Source organism: Rousettus aegyptiacus, unplaced genomic scaffold (genome assembly GCF_014176215.1).
Source record: "Rousettus aegyptiacus isolate mRouAeg1 unplaced genomic scaffold, mRouAeg1.p scaffold_m13_p_11, whole genome shotgun sequence".
In the NCBI taxonomy this organism is placed as follows: domain Eukaryota; kingdom Metazoa; phylum Chordata; class Mammalia; order Chiroptera; family Pteropodidae; genus Rousettus; species Rousettus aegyptiacus.
Window position 1 is genome coordinate 78080827 of NW_023416286.1, and position 21972 is coordinate 78102798.

Sequence of the window (21972 nt, forward strand, 5' to 3'; positions counted from 1 at the left end):
TTACAGGAAACTAGCCATTTGAAAACAGTGAGTAACAACTGCTTGAAAACTCTTTGGCTCATATTTCCTGCAAAACATAGGGTACACTCCTTAGTTGAATCTTAAACATACTCTTCATAATTTATCCCCAAACCTGTCTTCCCCTAGTTTCCTACGACTATCCATCACTCCTTTGACATGCGTAGCATTTCAACATGCCAAACTTCTTTTCCTTACACATGAAATCTGTTTTCACAGCTCTATTTTTCTATTCATATGCTTTAGTCAACTTGCATCGCCTTGTTTGCTTTTCCTCACTCGTATGTTCACAACGCAAACGTAGGCTAATATGATCTCCTCATCATTCATTTAGTATTCTGAAGTATTAGGTTAAGTACTTACAGACGAAGATGACAGATTTTAGTCATCTTCATTAACAACATTTATTATATGATTGTTCAAATGTCTATTCGACTTTTTTTTAACCTAAATCTATTTTTTTATGAAACTATTTAACTTAAAACAATGTAATGCTTCATATAACTGAAGCATTGTCTCAAAGATATAGATTGTTTCAATTATATTTACCATTTTGGAAAACCATTCATTTGGAGTAGTTAATGGAGCAGTTATGATCAGTAAGTAACTTATAGTGGTTAAGAGGCCAAGACCAAACTGCCTCAACTTGACTTTAGATCTGTCACTTACTAGCTGTACAACCATGAGCAAATGATTTCGACTTTTTATGTTTCCATTTCCTGATCCGTCGAATGGGAACATTCACAGGATTAGACATAGAGTGTTATAGTGATGAATGAAACAGATGAAAAGAGCTTAATATAGTGTCTGTCACATGGTAATGGCACATTTTACCTATATGTGTCTTAGTAGTCATGATCATAGTGGTAGGAAGAAGAGGTGAGGGGTCAGTGTTGAAGGTAGCATATGCCAGACAGCATGCTAGTTACTTCTATCAAGGAATAATAGAGGCACCACAATAGAGGAAGGCACAAAGGAGATTAGGAACATTGTGGGATAAGCATTAGAGAAGAAATATCTGGAATGCGTTATGGAGTTCTTACAGAAGTCAGCAACAAAACAATAGAAAAACAGTGTCCCAGGCACATACAAACACACACGAGTGAAGGGGGTCTGGGGGACCACAGCACATTCATACTCTGCCTATAGTACATCGGTTGTAGTCTATATCATGATCAACAGAGAAAGATAGGCTTTAGTTGTGAAAAGGTTTGTGCTCCAGGAGAAAATGTTTGGAATTTTCATAGAAGGCATTGGGGGGGAAAAAAATAACCATGTGCATTTTATTATTGAGCAAATAATGCGATTAATTTAAAATGATTGCCCGACATTAGTATGGACGGTGGGTTAGGAGGCAATGAGGTAGGGGCAGGTAAGTCAGGTAGAAAGTTATTGCACTAATTCAGAAATAACCAGCAAAGCCCTGTACAGAAGTAGGAGTAGTATACAGAGGTATTATTCGAAAAATATCAAGATCTGGTTTAGAAGTGTAGAAAAGCTAGAGGTAGAAATAGGAGATTATAAAGTTTGGAAATATTGCATAAATATGACTACAGTTAAGGGGAACTTTAAACTGAAAAAGATAAGAGGAATTGGCTTCATGGTACTAATTGTTAAATGTTTCCTTGCTGACAGTATTGTATTGCCAACTTGTGCCCTAAACTTGAGAAACACCACCACATGAATGAAACAAGAGCTGAATAAATATTTGTCACTGACATTATGAGGACACTGAGAATGTAACTTATTTTGGAATGTGCACAGAAAGTAAACAAGGAAACTCATTTTGTTCCTGGTATTGCATTATATGTACATTAAACACAAGGACGATCTTATAAAAAAGGTATCAGTATGCAATTTTATACATTAGGAATATAAAGTTAAGAACATTTAAATTATTTGTTTAAAGTCAGATAAGAAGTGGAAGATCCAGGATTAAAATTCTAATCGATCGAATTGCATATTTTATTCTGAACAACCACATTACACTCCTGACAGAGTACAAAATCAAAAAAAGAAAAAAAAAGAATAAAAATAGCTATACAGCAAATCAAGTTTCGCATAGGAGGGCCACATTTCTTCTAAATGAGAGGAAAAACGGTTCCTTTAGTATTAACACTGTGCTCCTACTAATGTGCTGACATTGCAATGAGCACAATTTTGCATAGTCTGAACTTCTTTTTGTCTGCTTAAGGATAAGCAGAATGTATCCCAGCTTTCAGTTTGGGAAATTTAGATTATTACAAAGAAATCAAAGACACTAATGGCTTCCCTCCTTTATATCCTTTATATAAAAACTAACCCCCTTCCCCTCGATATCCTTTTCCTTTTATTTCAGAGGAAAGGAAATAAAGTCAGACATTTCCCCTAGCCAGCTCCTGCCTCACCCCAGAACATGGAGTGAAGGAGAAAAAGGGCCCAGTCTCCCATACAGCCCTCCCTCCCTCAAAGTGGACAGAGGCCTCACTGCAGCCAAGGAAGGCAAGGGAGCAGAGGAGGGAAAATGAATTCCCTCCCAATATACAGAAGCTCCCCTCCCAGGCAGGGAAACTTCCCAGCTGCCTGGGGGGAAAGGTGGAGGTAGTTTATGGGGCAGAGAGAAGAGGAGCCTAGCCATAAAAGTAAAACCCTTTCCCTTTAACCTGACATATTTATATGTTTACAGTTGTAAGGGACAGGTGGACGTGGGAGATAACAATTTTTCAAAGGCAGGGAATGAAAGCCAAATGGCACCTCTCTTTTGGTCACATGTTCCTGCCTCCCAGCTCCTAAAACTTTCAGTGGGAAAGAGGAAAACAGGTGGTAGGTGTAGGGAGGGTACATCTGAGGTTCCTGAGCCCACAGCTGGGTTCAAAATAAGAAGGTAAGGCAGCAGAGGAGGGGCAGCTGGGTCCCACCAAAAAATGGACCCTCCAAGAGATATGTGAGAAGCAGCCCTGCCTCACGCCCTATCACTCTAGCAGCTCCCCACACCTCCAGCTGGCCTGGCGGGGGCTGTATCAGACTCACCTCCTCCAGCGCAATGAGCACCGACACATCCTCCTGCTGCGGCAGGTCAATCTGCTCGACATTTCAACGCATTCTTCTTAAAGGGGTCCTGGACGTCACCTGCCAACAAAAACTCATCCAAGACAAGGTAGGCCTTCTCAAAGTTGAAGATGGTGTCTGGCTTGTACATGATGCTGAAATATTTGTCCGGGAGCTCCATGTATCCGCTGGTCAGCTTCAGCGTGATGAGCTCGTTGCATTGACCCTTGATGTCTCAGCAGAAGTGAAGGCTGGCTTGTTTCTTATAGCCTACTTGGAGGCCCCTCCACTCCACGAAGCTACACGTCTTGGACTTGCAAGACAGAAGAACGTGCATAAGCTCCCAAACCATCGCAGCCTGTCTGACTTGACCAGGTAACATTTTTGCATCCGCTACTTCCTCTGCTGTCTGGACAATAGCAATAACCACGTCATCACGCAGCCGTCCCCTCCGCGCGTCCCTTGTTGGCTACCATAGGCGCCAGCTGTACTAGGGAATATTTTTCTTTCTTTCCTTCTCGCTATAAGCCTCTCTTTCCCCTGAAAAGGTCTAAAATGTCTGAAAGGTGAGAAGGCTATCTTCTATTTCGGAGCACCTTAGGGGCCAACAGTCTTTCGATAAGGCTAACTGCTCTCCTGCTGCCTTTATCTAGAATGCACAGTTCAGATTTGCTTGGGGCTTTGAACTGGGATCAGTGCTCCCTGAGGAGAGCTGACTTTGCAGCTTTGTCCATGAGCTGAACTTTGGTGAGCTTGACACATAATTTTTATGCCGCAGTGAAAAATATATATGTATATACGTATATATGTATGTGTGTGTGTGTGTATATATATATATATATACACACACAGACGTATATATGTATTCAGAGCAGCAACAATTTATTATATATGTAGATATGAATAAGCAAATATATCTTGTATCCAATCTTCCTAAACATTTATAGAAATAAGATAATGGCACTTTAACTTGAATTGCTTTTGAATACAATGCGAAGTCATGATTGCTTAACTTTAGATTTCAAATTTGTCTTTGTATGTAATCTCAGGTTACTTTGGCAAATAAAATAAGAGGTAGATACTGTAAAGCCCATGTAAAATGCAATTGAACAATTTACGCTACCAAGTAGCTATTCTTCCTGTTAATTAATGTTTTAAATAGCGAACGAACTAATACTTCAACGGTAAAACAAAATATCATGTTATCTCTAAAAGAATGGAAGCTATATGAAGTTCAGTTTGTGAGCTTTGGTACTAGGATGCCAGGGTTGAAATGCTGACTCCAAAGCTTACTAGGTGTGGGACTTCGGGAAAGCATTTTGGTTAATTGTGCCTAAGTTTCTTTGTATAAAAATGTACTTTCATCCTAGCATTGTTATAAGTATTGAGTTAAAGAGATGCTGCATCAAAAACACTTAGTACATTACTTGGCATATAGTTAGCATTTGATAAACATTATTTATCTATTCCATTCCCAAAGAGAGATTTGGAGAGGGAGTAATCCAGTTTACTTATTTAAACATTGTGGTGTGCAATCAAGTAACATGTCACTCCAAGGTCAGAAATGTTAAACTAATGTTTTCCCAAAATGAACAAAAATCTGTAATTATGGATGTGCCTGAAGTTGGCTCAAGAGGTTTCTGTTTTTATTTGATCCTAAAATTTAGAGCCTTAATTTTTTTCCTTCTATTTTACTTGTAATAATTATTTTTTACAGTTACTTCTTGAAAATTTCTATTCATAAGTATGTATATTTAGAAATCTAAGCATATTCAAGAACTTTTATGTATTTAATATTCTATTTCAGAGTTTCCAAAGCTTAGATTATTAATAGAGGTAGACCTTGATCAAGGACCTCTATATTAAGTAAGTTAGGCACCCAAATAAGAATACAGAAAATAAAGACAGTTGCTAAATAACTTTTACTTGTAAGCTGTTTGAAATCGTTAAGCTTTTTAATTTCTTATAGGCCAAAAAAGTCATATACTGAGACATGACACAGAGATACCAAAAAACTTCGTGTGGTTTACTCTTGGCTCTGGATCTATCAGTTCTCTCTCTCTCTCTTTTTTTTATTCCTTTGAGTATGAAATGCTCAATTTTTTAAAGCATTTTCAAAATATTAGATATAATATTTTGATAAAATTAGACATAACCAATTTTGTACACCAAAAAGCAAGAAAGAATGTCAGCAGCCACCTTAATTTTCAAGTATGTATACCATATAGCATAATATATAAATTACTTAAAATGTTGTCATGGTTTCACTAAAAACAGGAATCTATATCAGAAACATAGAACAAATATTAATTTTATATTATTAAATAATATGAAAGGGGCTAATATAGCAAGGTTTAGTTTTTTATTTGCAAGGTTCAAAAAGTATGTATCTTGATTTTAGTTATTTTATCACATCCCATTTTTTTAGACCGTAAAGGAGAAATAGCAGACACTATATAAATTGAACACACAGGCGAGAAGTAAACCAAGTGCCCAGGGATATTAAGGAAGACTTCCGAGAGCCTTAAGTAATGACCAGAAAGAAGGACAAGAAGCTTTTTCTAGATAGGCAGTACAGTTATAGATTTATAATGTCTTTTTTGTTACAAGAAGACTTTATTTATTTTACTTCTCTCAAAAATCATGGTGTCAGTTCTTGGAATAAGATTGACAAAAGGGAGGATGCAAACCTTATGCTTAGTTATCTTGAAGTTTTACATGGAATTATGTATTTTCTAGTTATTTATACTTTATTTTGAATTTATAAACTAATCATAATTTAATGAATGTTTAAACTGATGTTATCATAAGGTTTTTTATTTTTATTTTTATATATATTTTTGTTTTTATATTAGTTTTTGGTATATAGTGCAGTGGTTATTTGTATAATTTATGAAGTGATCCCCCCCGATTACTCTAGCACCCATCTGGCACTGTACACGACCATTGCAATATTATTGACTATATTCTTCATGCTGTACTCTACTTCCCCATGACTCTATTGTAACTAATAATTTATACTTCATCCTCTCACCCTTTTTACCCAGCCCCGAAGGCCCCCTTCCCTCTGGCAATCCCCAGTTTGTTCTGTGTATCTGCATTTTCATTTAATTTTTTCATTTCTTTTGTTCTCTATATTCCACATATAAGTGAAATCACTTATCTTTCTCTGTATGACTTATATTCCACATATAAGTGAAATCACTTATCTTTCTCTGTATGACTTATTTTACTCAGCATAATAAACTCTAGGTCTATCCATGTCATTTCAGATGGTAACATTTCATTTTTTATGGCCAAGTAATATTCCATTATATATATATATATATATATATATATATATATATATATATATATACCGTATCTTTTTTATCCAGTTATCTATTGATGGACTTTTAGGTTGCTTCCATATCTCAGTTATTGTGAATGTCGCTGCTGTGAACATAGGGGTGCATAGATCTTTATGAATTAATGTTTTGGTTCTCTTTGGAGAAAAACTCAGAAGTACAATTGCTGGGTCAAAAGATAGTTCTATTTATAATTTTCTGATGAATCTGCAGACTGTTTTCCATAGCGGCTATACCAATTTGCAATCCCACCAACAATATATGAGGGTTCCTTTTTTTCCACATTTTTGCCACTTGTCGATTTTTGATATATTGATGATAGCCATTCTGACTAGTGTGAGGTGATATTGTGGTTTTAATTTGGATTTCTCTGATGATTAGTGACCTTGAGCATCTTTTCATATGTCTATTGGCCATCTGTATCTCCTCTTTGGAGAAATACCTATTCAGGTCTTCTGCCCATTTTTTAATTGGGTTTTGTTGTTATTGTTATTATTATTATTGTTGTTGAGTTGTATGAATTCTTTATAAATTTTGTACATTAACCTCTTGTCAGATGTATTGTAGGCAAATATCTTCCATTCAGTAGGTTGTCTTTTTGTTTTGTTGATAGTTTCCTTTGCTGTGCAAAAAATTTTTTAGTTTGATATGGTCTCATTTATTTTTTTTTCTTTTGTTTCCCTTGCCTGAGGAGATATATCAGAAAAAATATTCACTAATAGCAATATTAGAGAGTTTACTGCCTATGTTTTCTTCTAGAAGTTTTACGGTTTCAGGTCTTATATTTAAGTCTTTAATTCATTTTGAGTTTATTTTTGTATATGGTATAAGAAGGTAGTCCAGTTTTATGTTTTTGCATATATCTGTCCAGTTTTCACCATTTGTTGAAGAGTGTCTTTACCCCATGGTGTATTCTTGCCCCCTTTGTCATAGAGTAATGACCATACAGGTGAGGATTTATTTCTGGGCTCTATATTCTATATTCTGTTCCAGTGATCTGTGTTGCTGTTTTTATGCCAGTACCATATTGTTTTGATTAGTACAGCCTTGTAGTATAGTTTGATATCAGGTAGTGTGATACCTCCAACCTGTTTTTTGTTTGTTTGTTTGTTTGTTTTTTAAGATTGCTATGGCTATTCATTATATTTCCATATAAATTTTCAGATTATTTGTTCTAGTTCTCTGGAAAATGACATTGGTATGTTGATAGGGATTTAATTGAATCTATAGACCACTTTGGGGTAGTATGGCCATTTTAAGGATGCTGATACTTCCGACCCACAAACATGGTATATGCTTTCATTTATTTATATCTTCTTCAGTGTCTTCTTTCAATTACTTATAATTTTCCTAGAACTGATCTTTTACCTCCTTGGTTAATTTGATTCCTAGTTATTTTATTATTTTTGATGCAATTGTAAGTGGAATTGTTTTCTTAATTTCTCTTTCTGATGGTCCATCATTGGCATATAAAAGTACAGCCAACATCTGAATATTAATGTTGTATCCTGCTACTTTACTGAATTCATTTGTCAGTCCTAACAGATTTTGGGGTAAGGTTCTCTATATGTGGTATCATGTCATCTACAAATAATGACAATTTTACCTCTTCCTTTTCAATTTGGATGTCTTTTCTTTCTCTTTCTTCTCTGATTGCTGTAGCTAGGACTTCCAATACTGTGTTGAATAGAAGTGGTGAAAATGAACATCCCAATCTTGTTCCTAATATTAAGGAAAACACTTTTAGCTTTTTCCCATTGAATATGATATTAGCTGTAGGTTTGTCATATATGGCCTCTAATAAGGTTGGTTCCCTCTATTCACACTTTGCTAAGAGTTTTTGTCATAAATGAATGCTGAATTTATTGAACACAATCTATTGATATGACCATATGATTTTTATCTTTCAATTTGTTAATGTGGTGTATCATATTAATTGATTTGTTTCATTCCAAAAGTCTAACCCAATATGCACCTTTTATGATATTATTCATGTATGGAAATTTATTCTGAATGTTACATGCATAGTTTTCCTACAAAAGACCTCTCCCTCTAACCCTTTTCTGTTACCCCCCACACTATACTGGATTGATAGTGTTGCCTCAAAATTCATGTTCGTTAAGAACCTCAGAATGTGACCTTCTCTGAAAATAGGATCTCTACAGATGTCATTGAGTTAGATGCAGTCATACCGAGTTAGGGTAGGCTCTAAGTCAATATGACTGTTGTCTTTATAAGGAGAGAGGTAAATTTAGACATAGAAACATAGACATGCATCAGAGAAATCAAGGATTTCCAGCAACCACCAGAAGCTAGAATAGACAAGGAAGGATTCTTCTCTTGAGACTTAGGAGGACATGATACCGTGATCTAGACTTCTAGCCTCCAGAACCGTGAGAGAATAAATTGTTGTTTTAAGCCACCCAGGTTGTAGTATCTTGTTATAGCAGCCATAGGAAACTAATACACACCCCATACTCCCAAAGAACCCTTGTTCAGGGTGTTGAGGAAAGAAATTTTGTAAATGTGAACAAAAGGAGAGAGCTCTAGGAACCCTCATTACTTATAGAGCACCATATGTTCATAAAGGCTGACAGTGAGTATTTGCTGGCTCTGAAGGATGGCATCATCGACTCCTCCCATTAAAGAGGAACAGATTTCTAATTTTTTAAAAAGGGTCTTATTTAGATAAGGTAATAATAGTTTCTGATACACATTCGAAAATATTTAATGACTTACTAATGATGAAAACAGTGTTTCTCATTCATGTAGCTGTCCGAAGCAAGGTGTTCCTGATTGATTTCCAATTCTTCTCCAATTGTAGACTCAGGAAATGAGGGTCTTTTTCTTCTTTTACTCCAATATCACAAATATATGGCTTCAAAAATGCCATGAAAGGGGAAAGAATGACAGTGTGGGAAGTTTTTAGTGGGTCAGATCTGAAAGTGATACACATTTTTAGTAACTATATTCCATAGCCAGAACTCAGATTGAATTATTACAACTAGGGATTCAGTGAGGGACCTAGACAACTCAGAAAAGAGAGAAAGGAGGTTTGGGGAAGGATTAGTTAATCCCTGCTGCACGATCAATTCATTTCTGTAACCAATTACTGAATAATTATGATGAACCAGGAACCTGTGCTGTCTGTCAGTCTGTAACTAAGGAGTAATTATGGCATTACCTATAATGCAGAATTCATAATAATTTAAGCAAAGCTTAATTATTAAATGTAAGATTGATATTATATTTTCTATTAGTATTTAAGTTTTATGTTTTAATTTAGCTTCATTGGTGTATTTTTTATTTATTTTAATATATATTTTTTATTTTTTTTAATTTTTCAATTACGATTGGCATACAATATTATATTAGTTTCAATTGTACAATGCAGGTTTTAGATATTAATATAACTTACAATGCAATCACTCCAGTAAGTCTAGTACCCATCTGACAGTATACATAATTATTACAATATTATTGACCATATTTCCTATGCTGTCCTTTACAGTCTCATGACTGTTTTTATAACTGGCAATTTGTACATCTTATTCCCTCCCCCCCCCTTTTCCCCCTTTCCCCTAAACACCCCACTTATCTGGCAACCATCAAAATATTATCTGCATTTATGAGTTCAAAAAGATATGTGCGTCCTTATGTTCATTGCAGTATTATTTACAATAACCAAGACATGGAAGTAACCTTAGTATCCATCGATAGATAAATGGATAAAGACACAGTACATATATACAATGGAATATTACTCAGCCATAAGAAAGAATGAAATCTTGCTATTTGCAACAACATGGGTGGACCTAGAGGGTATTATGCTAAGTGAAAGAAGTTAGCCAGAGACAAATACCATATAATTGCATCTATATATGGAATCTAAAAAACTAAATAAATGAACAACAACAACAAACAGAAACAAACTCACTGGTATATAATTATATATAGTTATTTTACTTGTATTAATTTATAAACATTTTTCAATTCTCTCCATATAAAATTTTCTAAAATTTTAAAAATAGAAATTACCCTAGCTCAGATAGAGGAGAGAGGTTAAGTAGTGTCTAAATGTGTACTCATTTCCAACCTATAATCACACCAGTCATATTAAACTGATAAAAATTATAAAAGTGGTGGTAAAGGGAATAGCAAATGCCGAGTCTCTGAGTGAGTAATTGAAAGAACCTCAGTGTCAGCTGTGACATTTAAAAGCATTCTTTACAATGCTCACTAAAGATGCCATTACAAGAAAATATCCTTTGCAATATCTGGTGATCTTCTCATAGGACTGAATAGTCTTACATGCCAGATGAAGCCTCTTTTTTTTTCCTCAGGAAATATTTTTTGTCCCAATGATGGGCATAGTATTTGTAGACTGAATCATTTCTTGATTTATGAAAGTTCAAGCTATTGACAGTGTTCTCAGAAATGTAAGTTTTTCCATTTTAGCACAGAGGGCTTCAGATAGGTGTCTTTCCTCTTTTACTGAGCTGAGACCAACAGATGCTGAGAAGGCAGGCCTTGCAATATTTGGACATAAAACTTGGAGACAGAACTGAATTCAGCAGGGTGTAGATACAAATTCAAACTATTATAATTTCAATCTCTTGCACTTAGGAGTTAAATAAAGAGACCACAGTGTTTTATCAATGGACTTATTTTTGGCTATCCTGGAACAAAATTTCCTGGAACAAAATGTGTTTATTCTCTCTTCCTTCCTCTCTCACTCTCTGGAAGTTGTCTTTCCAACCCTTTGTCTTTGAAAAAGTTATATTTTATAAAAAGTTATATGTCTTATAAAAGCTGAAGAGTTTATTGTATATAAGTATCCTATCTGTAATAGAAAGTAAATAAAACATCTTTTACTAAAACTATAATTGAATGCTGTGTTAAATTTGTGATTAAAGAAGAAAGAATTATTAATTGTAGTTATAACAATTAGAAATTAAAAATTAAGAAAAATGTAGTGTGGTACATAAAAAAAAATGTTACTGCTATGCTATTTAAGGCTAATTATTAGCTGTCGGTACCTATCCTAACTGTTGCTGAAATTTGGTATCACAATGTGGACATGCACTTGCAGACTAAAATTGAAATTGCCTGGGTAGAAGTAGTTTGAAAGGCAGTGGGAATCAGAGTAATCCCAAGTAGGGAAGTTACAGTTGTTATCTGTTATCAAACAGATGGACAAAATGCTATTTGTTGTACTTTGTAATATAAACCGTGTACCTGAAATGATTATACATTATGGGATTTGGTAGGGAAAATTCAGGATGTTAAAATGGGTTAGCTTTTTCCCTACTTATAGATTCAGAAATATCCTATAATAAAGACACAGATGGGTTGAAATTGACTCATCTGAAAGAAAAAGACATGCTTTTTTGCCTCTGGCCAACCTCCAAAGATGGCTGAGAGTGTGATAACCTGGAGACTAAATTATCAACAAAAAAGCTTTTTAGTGTTAGCAAGAGTTAAGGACGCCGGAACCAGAATTGGCAATAAGACTGAGATGTGGGAGAAGCCTGATTTCACAAGTCCTTTCCATGAATATTCTGTTACATACTACCAGACAGAGAAAAGAGACAATTACTTTATGCCACAAGTGCAGAATAGTAGGGACAAGTACAGATTAGCTTGCCTCCCAATCCTGAACCATTGTCTCTAATTGTCCAAAGTAGATGCCTCAGTGGAGATCATTAAATTTAGGGCTAAGGATGTTAGTGTGTAAATGAAAATTGTTGCTAGGAAACAGATACTCCAAGTTTCCACTCTAGAATTAGGAAACATGACTCAGCACAATAACTGGCTTTAAGGGAGTTGCTTTCTCAGTGTCTGGAATAAAGAGATTGGTTTTCTCTTTAGCAATTACAACACTCCATTCACATTTGCTCACCTCACACATATATGAAAAATACATGCACACAAACCTGCAGGAAGTGAAATGATAAACAGAATCAGCACCCAGAATATGCATCCTTTCCAATTCCCATCTCAGATATAGTCATAACACTAAATAAAGGATGCCATTCAAAGGCCAGAACAGAGAGACATGGGAGGCGGTGGTGGGGATAGGAGTGATGGACAAAGAAGCTCCTTCCAGAAAAAATATCTAGGAATCATTCCTCCATCATGGCAAAAGTTTTTTGTTTTGTTTTTTTTTTTCCTTTCAACCAGGCTATGAGCTATGAAACAATGACCACTTTGCATTGTTTCCAATTAATTCTCCAATGATTTTTTTAAACCTCCATTTTATGTTATGTTAATTGAGAGTAATTAATGCTTCTCCAAAGATCTCTAGATCATGTGGAGACACATCTAAGTTGACTTGAAAAGATCACACCTCACCTGGAGAGGAAGACAGGTGCAGTGACAAGATGAAATTTTGAGGACGTGATTAATGATTTTTACATTTTTGGGAACATTTTTGGAAACAAATGTATGGGAAGGCTATATATAGATGTTGGCTCTAAAGTATAATCTTTAAGAATGTTAAATTGCAGCTCTCCTGTAAACATAAACAAAGATTTCAATCTGAGTACATCCACTTGATGTCTAAGGCTGTTACTGTTACTGTGGCACATCTCCTTGTTTGTAGAATGTGCAGCTGCCATTTTCACATGTCTGAATTCTGACTGCATCTTGCAATTATGTGCATTTGTCAATTTTGTATATATTTCGATATACTGAATATCCCATTTAAGTCTCGCAGCAACGAGGAATCTGAAACTCACAGAAATTAAGCAAACTTCTCAATATCCCTCAGTTAATGAATGACTGAGCTACCTTACTCATGTAAATCTCTTTATATGGAAATGTATTTTTAAATCAAAATTCATCCATGTCACTCACTTCTCTGCTTAAATTCTTAAATTGCTCCCTATCTCCTAAAAGATTAAGTCTAAATTCTTAAGTGTGACACATAAGCCCTTCTACAAATTGGCCCCTTTTTATAGATCCTGCTTCATTTCTTGCTGTTTTACACCACAAACTTTTTATAAGGTGCTTCACACATTATGTCACTTCACAGTCGTGTCCTTTTATTTGTACACTTTCTTTTGACAGAAATGCCGGCTCTACACTTTTCTTACCTTTATAGTTCTTAAAGTCTTGACTCATTTCTGCTCTTGATGCTTTCTAAGAATAACTGGGTGGTTTAAGTGTTCCTCTTCTGAGCACTACTGAACTCTGAATATTTGCCATGTTATGTATACTATATTACATAGAAATCAGAGGTGCTTTGTCTTCGTCTCCTCTGCCAAGATATAAACTATATGAGGGGAGTACATTTGTTTTTATTATTTCATCAGTACTATTTCACTGTGCCTGTCATAATTGGTGTATAATAAATATATTAAACTAAGTTTTTTAATAAACCTGAATCAAGGAAAAGAGGATCAGATCTAAGGGAAAAGGAACTGAATTGTATTTAGCATGAATGTAGTTAATTTACATGTTAATCAAATGTTAATTTATATGTTAATCAGATGTGGAAGGAGTCTAGTTTTCAAAATTTTCAAGAAAACCATCAATTTTAAAGTGGCATAATACTGATGATGATGATAACTTCTACTAAATACTTGTTCTAGGCTAAGCTTGGTAATATATTGAATAATAAATTACTTACAACAGCCATGCAACAGAGGCACAATGAATATCCCAATTTTCAAGTGAAGAAGTCGAAGAACAGAAATGTTAAGAAATTTGCCAAATAACGGACATTTAATAAATGATGAAAACGGAGACCAAAGCACTGTAGGCCCCACACTCCATGAACATAACCACACGCTAGCCTTTCGGTGTCCCAGTTTTTGTATAAGAATAGTGATCCCGGTGATCAACACAAAACTGATATGAGCAATTCCTGAAGTTCTAAGCTCTATGTTCAGAAATTATTACAACTGAGGACTGTATGCTTTCATCGAATATTAGAAGTCATTACAACAAACCTAACCACAGTAGGGCATTTTCATAGTCCAATGGAGTCTCTGTTGGAGAATAGACTTAATTTTAGATGTCAATAAACAAGGTATTACAAAGTGAAAAGGAGATCTTGACCAGATCTAGAACCATAGTGCAAGAAGGAGCCATTGGCACTAAGGCTGGAAGAACAAAGGGAAGATGTTGAGATTATTAAAACCCAGAAGCTTACAAGAAGAGACTCTACCATCTGAACAGGAGCCGGTGCATTGTTAGTGCTGGTGCCTAAGGGAGCTAGAAGTCTGTCCCTTTGAAACTGAGACTCAGATGTTTGAAAAGTCTGGCTGGGACTGTTATCTTTGAGGTGACAAAATAAAACTGATTCTGGGAGGGTAGAAAACAACTAGAAACTGGGAAACAATGCAGTTGCCAAGTGAAAACCTGTGAGGATGATGTTGATAGGAAGGAACAAATCTCTACAATTACTGCCTTCTCGTTTTTAGTCTTTCACTAGTAAACCCCTATTGGTGAAGCCTACCATGGCATCAGTTGGAAATAAATATATATATATATATATTTGAGTTTCTAGCACCACAAAGCAGAATATAAACAGGCGAATGTGGAACTGTGAGACCAGTGGAGTAAGAGCACATGCAATTTATACTGTTAATTGAACTTGCCAGTTTTTGTATTTGAAAATTAATTGACCAGCAAAGAATGGCGATCTAAGAACTAAAACATAGAAAATATTCTCTAATTTTATCTTTTATAAAATTACAAATATAAAATCACAAATTGTTCTAGTTAAAGAGCAAAGGGGAACATTTTAAAGAAATGAATGATCTTTTCTACAGTATCACAGAGTCACAATTCTCCTTTAGGTTAGATTTTATTTGAAATTTTAATGGAGATACTACTATCTTTGGAAAAATTTTATGCCTTAATATTACTTTAATATTGTCTCTTCATATTTCATATCCTTCATATTCACCTATTTTGTTTAAATATATTACTTTCGAACGTACTGAATTTTCACTTATAGCTATTAAGCTGTTTCGTGAATATGTTCCATTTCTCCTTTGTAACTGGAGTTCCTCAAGAAGTGTTTGTGTAACTCACTCCTTATTAGCTGGATCTCTGTTTACCCTGTTTCATTACTTTGTATCAAGTAGGACGTTAACAAAACTTATTTTTTAATTCCATAATTGCCGGAAAACATGTTTCTAAAAATCTATTAAAATATAATTAGAATTAAGGGTGGCCAGTGTGAAGTTCTAAACACTGGGGAAACAAATGAGCAAAACAACTAAAAATTGAGACGTCCTCATTGAGATTGCCTTACAGTACACTTTGGATGTATGCACTTGGAGAAAATGATCAAGCAGCACTAGTGCAGTATTTCAGTGTAGGAAGAAATTGTCGCTTCTTGCATGAACTTAATCTACTTTCTTCAATACATGGCAAAGGTTGACATGTTTGAAAAAAAAAAACAGATGATACACATCTAAAAGAGAATTATTTTCATGAAAATTAATTCTTGACTAAATATCAGATTTTGCTTCAGATTAGGGTAATTTTCCAAGCCAAAACACTAATCAAAAATGAAGAAATCGCCTTTCGACTAGTTCTGATGGTCTGTCTACTCTGGGAAGGAGAGCATGGGATTGTTGCTCTTCTGTTTGGAATATTTTTCCTGTTTGTAACAGTAAATCTATTATCAAACCTATATGCAACCTACTGATACACTCTACCATTCCAAGGGAAGTACCCACCTCTCCAGTGTGCTATTACTATACAATGTAATCACCTTCGAATCCATCTAGCATATTATACTGTATTTATTTGATTGTTCGTATACTTATATTTGTATCCATTTTGATAGGTTGGGAACTCCTAAAATGTAAAGTGTTTTAATGATATGCCCATTTTTATTTTCCTTAGGCACATTTAGGCTCATATAGTAAGATAGTGTTTTATTAAAAATCAATGAATGAGTGTCATACAAAATGTTGGAAGTCCAAAGACTTTCTCAGCTGTTGTTGTACCTCTCTGGTCTTGAATGATATTATAAATTATTTGATATGTTTGATTTCTATTTTAATAAAATGTTTATTTCATTAATCTATATTATAATATTTTTTAATGGAAAATAGTTGAATTTTTGGGGAGTGTGGCCTATATAGAACTGAGTGTCTGCCAGAATGTTGAAATTATATAATCCTCCCACTAAAAAGAACATTTTTCTTATTACTAGGACTTAGAATTGAATAAGTGTTTTTTAGATTGCAACACAGGCTGCTTCTCTTGGTAGACTTTAAATGTCCAAGATCTTGAGTGGTAGATGTAAAAGATAGGATGGGTGGTAAGAAGTAAAGGACCCAGGCTAGTATATTTTAATTTTTCAACTTGATATCTTAAGTGAAATAAAGATTTCACTGTGGTGCATAAGTTATACATTAAAAACCAGCTTTTACATCATTCACTTGGTAATGGGTATTATTATTGTTTTGTAAAGCTTTCCTGAAAATTCTTCTTTTCAACTTTTCCAGAAAGAAGAGTGAGAAGGTTTTATCTACACTTGATTCTCTGTGCACAGCTGCAGGAGTGGTGTTAACATAGAGTGAGAGGTCTCCCATGAGACATTCAGGAATTGATGGAGAAGGTCATGTGAACGGGAAGCCCCTCTTTATCAGGATATTCATCTTCCAGGGTAAGTTGAGAATTTGGGGTGTTTTTTCAATTTAAGAATGTGAAAGCTCTTTAACTCCTGGTTTATAAATCCACCCACATCTAGACCTTTTAAAAATTGAGTGTCTATCTATAATGTACAGGGGTGTACTTAGTTATGACTATCAGTGCTTCAAGAAAGTGTCAGAGCAGATGATTTGCTCATCAAGAATTGCATGCATATCAGTGAGTGGACTGAGAGCTAGAACTGACAAGCTTTGTTTATGGTCATAAGTCATTATCAATTAATAATTTGAGCAACTAGAATTCACCATGACAGGCAATAAGAGCTAAATGCAAAAGTGTCACTAAAATATTTTTTTTAGATTAATCTGGGAGTTTCTAAATGATACTAATAGATCTAGCTGACATTTTCAAAATATTGATTTTTCCATCAGATGTATTATAAAATATTAAAATGTAAAATATTAAAAATCAAAACTATTAGTTTTTTTTATTTTACCAAGTGAATTTTCTATTAAACTACCAAATGAATTCATGCACATTTTTAAATTTATTCCATTATTCTAATAATGTTGAACATGATTTAAAACTTAGAGAAAATAGACTTTGTATTTTTGGTATTTATGATCATATTATCCTTAAGGCTTTTTCCAGTATATTAGAGCTTTTCACAAAAGAGACTTGATTACAGTAGCTCAAGCCAGTAAGGATTTATTTATCGCATGCAAAAACAAATCCTCAGGTGGTACTCTCAGACTGAAATTCTGCCTAATGACAGGGAATGGTCTCCTTCTATCTTCTGCTACATTTTTCTTAACAATGACTATTGCACTCCCAATAATTATCAGCATTCTAGAAAAGAAGAAGGAAAAGCCAGCAAGGTGGGGCCAGTTGACCACTCCTTTCATTTTGTGGGCTAGAAGTGAATCGCATGAACACTCTTAGGTTCAAAGGGGGTTAAAAAAATCATTGTAGCCTCTATTCGAGAGCCAGGGTAAAAGCCATTTGCTGTTGAGAGAGACAAACTACAGTACCTGTCACTCTTTCTTCTGAAATGCACCTGTATTGGTATCATCTCAAACCTATGGCTAACTTTTCTTATGCTATACTGATTTCTTTGCATTAAAATTCATTTAAATGCTACTACTTTGCAGTTGCAATGGTAATGTATATCACAAAATTTCCAATTAAATACCCATTAAGTTAAGCAAAAACTTTAAACAAAATAAGCACTGAGGTAAATAAGGCAGCATATTTTAGAAAAAAAAAAAGATCAATAGCAGGCTTTGTGATGGTTGAGACATTCATTTACAGCCTATACACTCTGTCATGTGAGGGAAAAAAGCAGCATTAATGACTATAAAGAATATATGAAGAATATTTTATTCCTGGTCTCTTCTCTATAATATTGGCTCCCTCTTTGCAGCTCTAATCTTCTGCTGAGTATGACCTAAGGCAGCCAGATTTTTTTCTCATATTGGTGAGTTATTTTTTTGGCATCTCTTCTTAGAGTATAATGGGGATATAATATGACTGAGGTTAGAGGAAAATGGACAGTGCCAATTCCGTAATGTCATGTATAGTAGTTATTTGTCAACAACCTGTATGTGGAAGATGATGTTAGTATGATCACAGCGGGCAGCAACTGTTAGTGTGAATTTATTCTTTCTTAAGCTATGCTAGTAAAAAAAAAAAAAAAGCCTATACGATCATATTTAAGCAATTAATCTCTCTGTCTCTCTCTTTCTCTCCCTCTCCCTCTCTCTCTCTCTCTTTCTCTCTCTCTCTCTCTCCCCCTCTCCCACACTGTCCCTCTGTCCCTCTCCATATATATATGTACACAAATTCTATTGTTCTGTTTCTCTGGAGAACTTTGAATAGTACAATATATGTCTTCTTCTTTCTGCCTCTCATTTGTAATCTGATCTAATAAAAATATTTTTAATTATTTATTTTATATGTATACATATAGCTATAGCCATATATATGTGTATATTTATAAATATAAATGTGTGTGTGTATGTGTATGCTGTAACATCACTCCAATTAAAAAAAAATTTCATGGACTCTGAAAGTTTACTTATGTTACATTCCAGTCAAAAATCCCCATACCACATCTCTTCTGATTTCTATTAACCTTGTTTGGTTCTTCTTGTATTGAACTTAACATGGATGTAATCATTCAATATATAATCTTTTGTGCCTAAGTTCTTTCACTGGTCATAATATTGTTGAGATTGATGCAATTTATTGCTTAAATCAGTAGATCATTTTTTATTAATGAGTAGTTTTCTAAAGTATAAAGATACACAATGAATTTATCTATTCTCTGAGTATCTTGATTGTTCTCAGTTTCTGTCTGCTATGAAAATAGCTGTTATGAACATTTTCTACTCATCTTCTTATAGACATTTTTCTTCATTTCTCTTTAGTAAATTTCTAATTGGGAAATCATGACATACATCACAGGACATACAAATCTCTAAGATAATTTTTTTAAACCTGCAAGTTTCTCAAAGTGGCTATACCATTTTACACTCCCACTTGCATGTATGGGAATTCCAGTTAGACCACATAGTTCCAACCCTTAGAATGGCAGGTATCCTGACCCATTGAAAAGGTACATATTTTCATTTATTTTGAGCTTCCTCAGTTTTTTTCAACAATGTTGTATAGTTTTAAGTATAAAAGCTGACACTTCTTTTTTAAAAATGTATTCCTATATTATAATTTTTGATGTTATTAGAATATAATTTTAAAAATCTTTAAATTATTCATCGAAGGTATATAGAAATACAATCAATTTGTGTGTATGCATCTTGCTGAACTTGTTTATTATTCTTAATATTTTTCTAGTGGATTTCTATATTTAAGATTATGAAATGTGCAAATAGGTAGTTCTACTTCTTCCTTTTAATCCGAAGGCCATTTATTTATCTTTCTGGCCCTGGTTAGATCCTCAAGTACATTGTTGACTAGAAGTGGCCAGAGCTAACACTTGTTTCTTATCATGTTCCTGATCTTAAGGTGAATAGATTCTATCTTTACCCATTACAAATGATGTTTGTTGTTTTTCATAAATTTACTTTGTCAAGTTAAGGAAGTTCTTTTCTATCCCTAAATTATTGAGTGTTTTTATCATGAAAGGGTATTATCCTTAAACTCCTAAAGGGCAATCTTGTCAAATTCTTCATCTGAGGTGGGATTTTGTTGCATAGAGTGTTCCACAGATATGTTAGGTCTAGTCGATTTACAATATTGTTCAAAACTTTTATTTCCACATTGACTTCTGCCTATTTGTACTATCCACTATTGAAAGTGAGTTATTGAAGCCTCAGCTATCATTTTTACATTGCCTATCCCCACTTTGATTCTGCTAGTTTTCACTTTATGTATTTTAGAGCTCTACTTTTAGGTGTATTTATATTTATATCTTTCTGATATATTGACCTTCCCATCATTAAAATGGTCTTCTTTGGGTTTCTAGTAACCTCTCTTTTTTTTTTTTTTTTTTTTTTTTTTTTTGCCTTTAAGCCCATTTTATCTTATGGTAGGATAGTTACTCTACTCTTTTTTGGTTTACTTTTTTGCATGGTATGTAATTTTTTATCTTTTCACTTTTAGCCTATTTGTGTCTTTAATGTAAAGTGTGTCTCTTGTAGATAGCATATAGTTTGGATCATTTTCTTTAATCTGTTCTATAAGTCTCTGACAGTTGATTGAGAGTTTAACCCATTTATATTCAATGTAATTTCTAATAATGTAGAATTGACATCTGAGATTTAGCTATCATTTTCTATATATCTTATGTCATCTTTTGTGCCAAATTCAGGGTTAGTAAAGAGAATTATTCATTATCTAGAGTTTCTTGGCTTTGAGCTTTATGTAGTAACTGATGCACTCTTTGAGTTCTTATTGTTTACATACTTCAGTTTAATTTAGACAGATCAAGAGATTAAAGAAAAACTTAATTATAGGAATTATAAGAAAATATAGTACAGTATAAGTGATCCTCAGTTATTTTTTAGATTCACTCAAGATTGAATACATATGAAATAAAATAAATTTAAAATCAAATTACAGCATTAGGATATTAATTTGCAAATTTCTGTGCATGTTTATAACATCTTTTTTTGTTTGTTTTGAAAGTAAAAAGAATTTCAGTTTTGTCTATTTCTGTATATATGAAATAATAATCAGTGGATGTATAATCAAATCAGTTTTAGAAAGAATAATTTTTTCCTTACATTCGTTATGATGAATTATAAAGCCATAAAGAAAGGCGCAACTTTAATTCAGCTCTCTCATGGTTGAACATTTTTTAATCAGCATAGCCACAGGGTATCTAATTTTCTCCTTTTGGTATGATTCTGCATTCAATAACAATTACAGTTAATAATGGCTGTGATAATAGATGCTATATTTATTGAAATTGTGCTCTGATCCAGGCTCTAAGCTATTAGTGTCACATTCTCATACGTTTACATGTCTGCCTTTCTTATTCTCTCTCTCCCAGTTTCTTTCTGTCTCCCTAACTCAGCCTCTTCACTCAACCATAGGGGCTACTGATGTATACATGTTTCTCAATCATTAACAAGATTTGTTTGTGAAAGAAAAAAGTTGACAGTCATAAAATAGTGTGTGGCGGAGTTTGAGATTCATGCTTCATTCAGTAGGAGCAAACTGAACTGTGGTCTGCCAAAGTGAATGTATTAGTCAGTGTTCTACAAAGTAACAGAACCAATAGGGTGTGTGTGTGTGTGTGTGAGAGAGAGAGAGAGAGAGAGAGAGAGAGAAAGGATTTCTTTTAAGAAATTGGCTCATGCTGCTGGGAAGGCTGAGAAGTCTAAACTCTGCTGGGAAGGTTAGAGACTAGGGCACAGCCCATTCTATAGTACAAATCCAAAGGCAGTCAGGCCAAAAACATGGGGAAAGCCGACACTGCAAGTCCGAAGCTCATCTG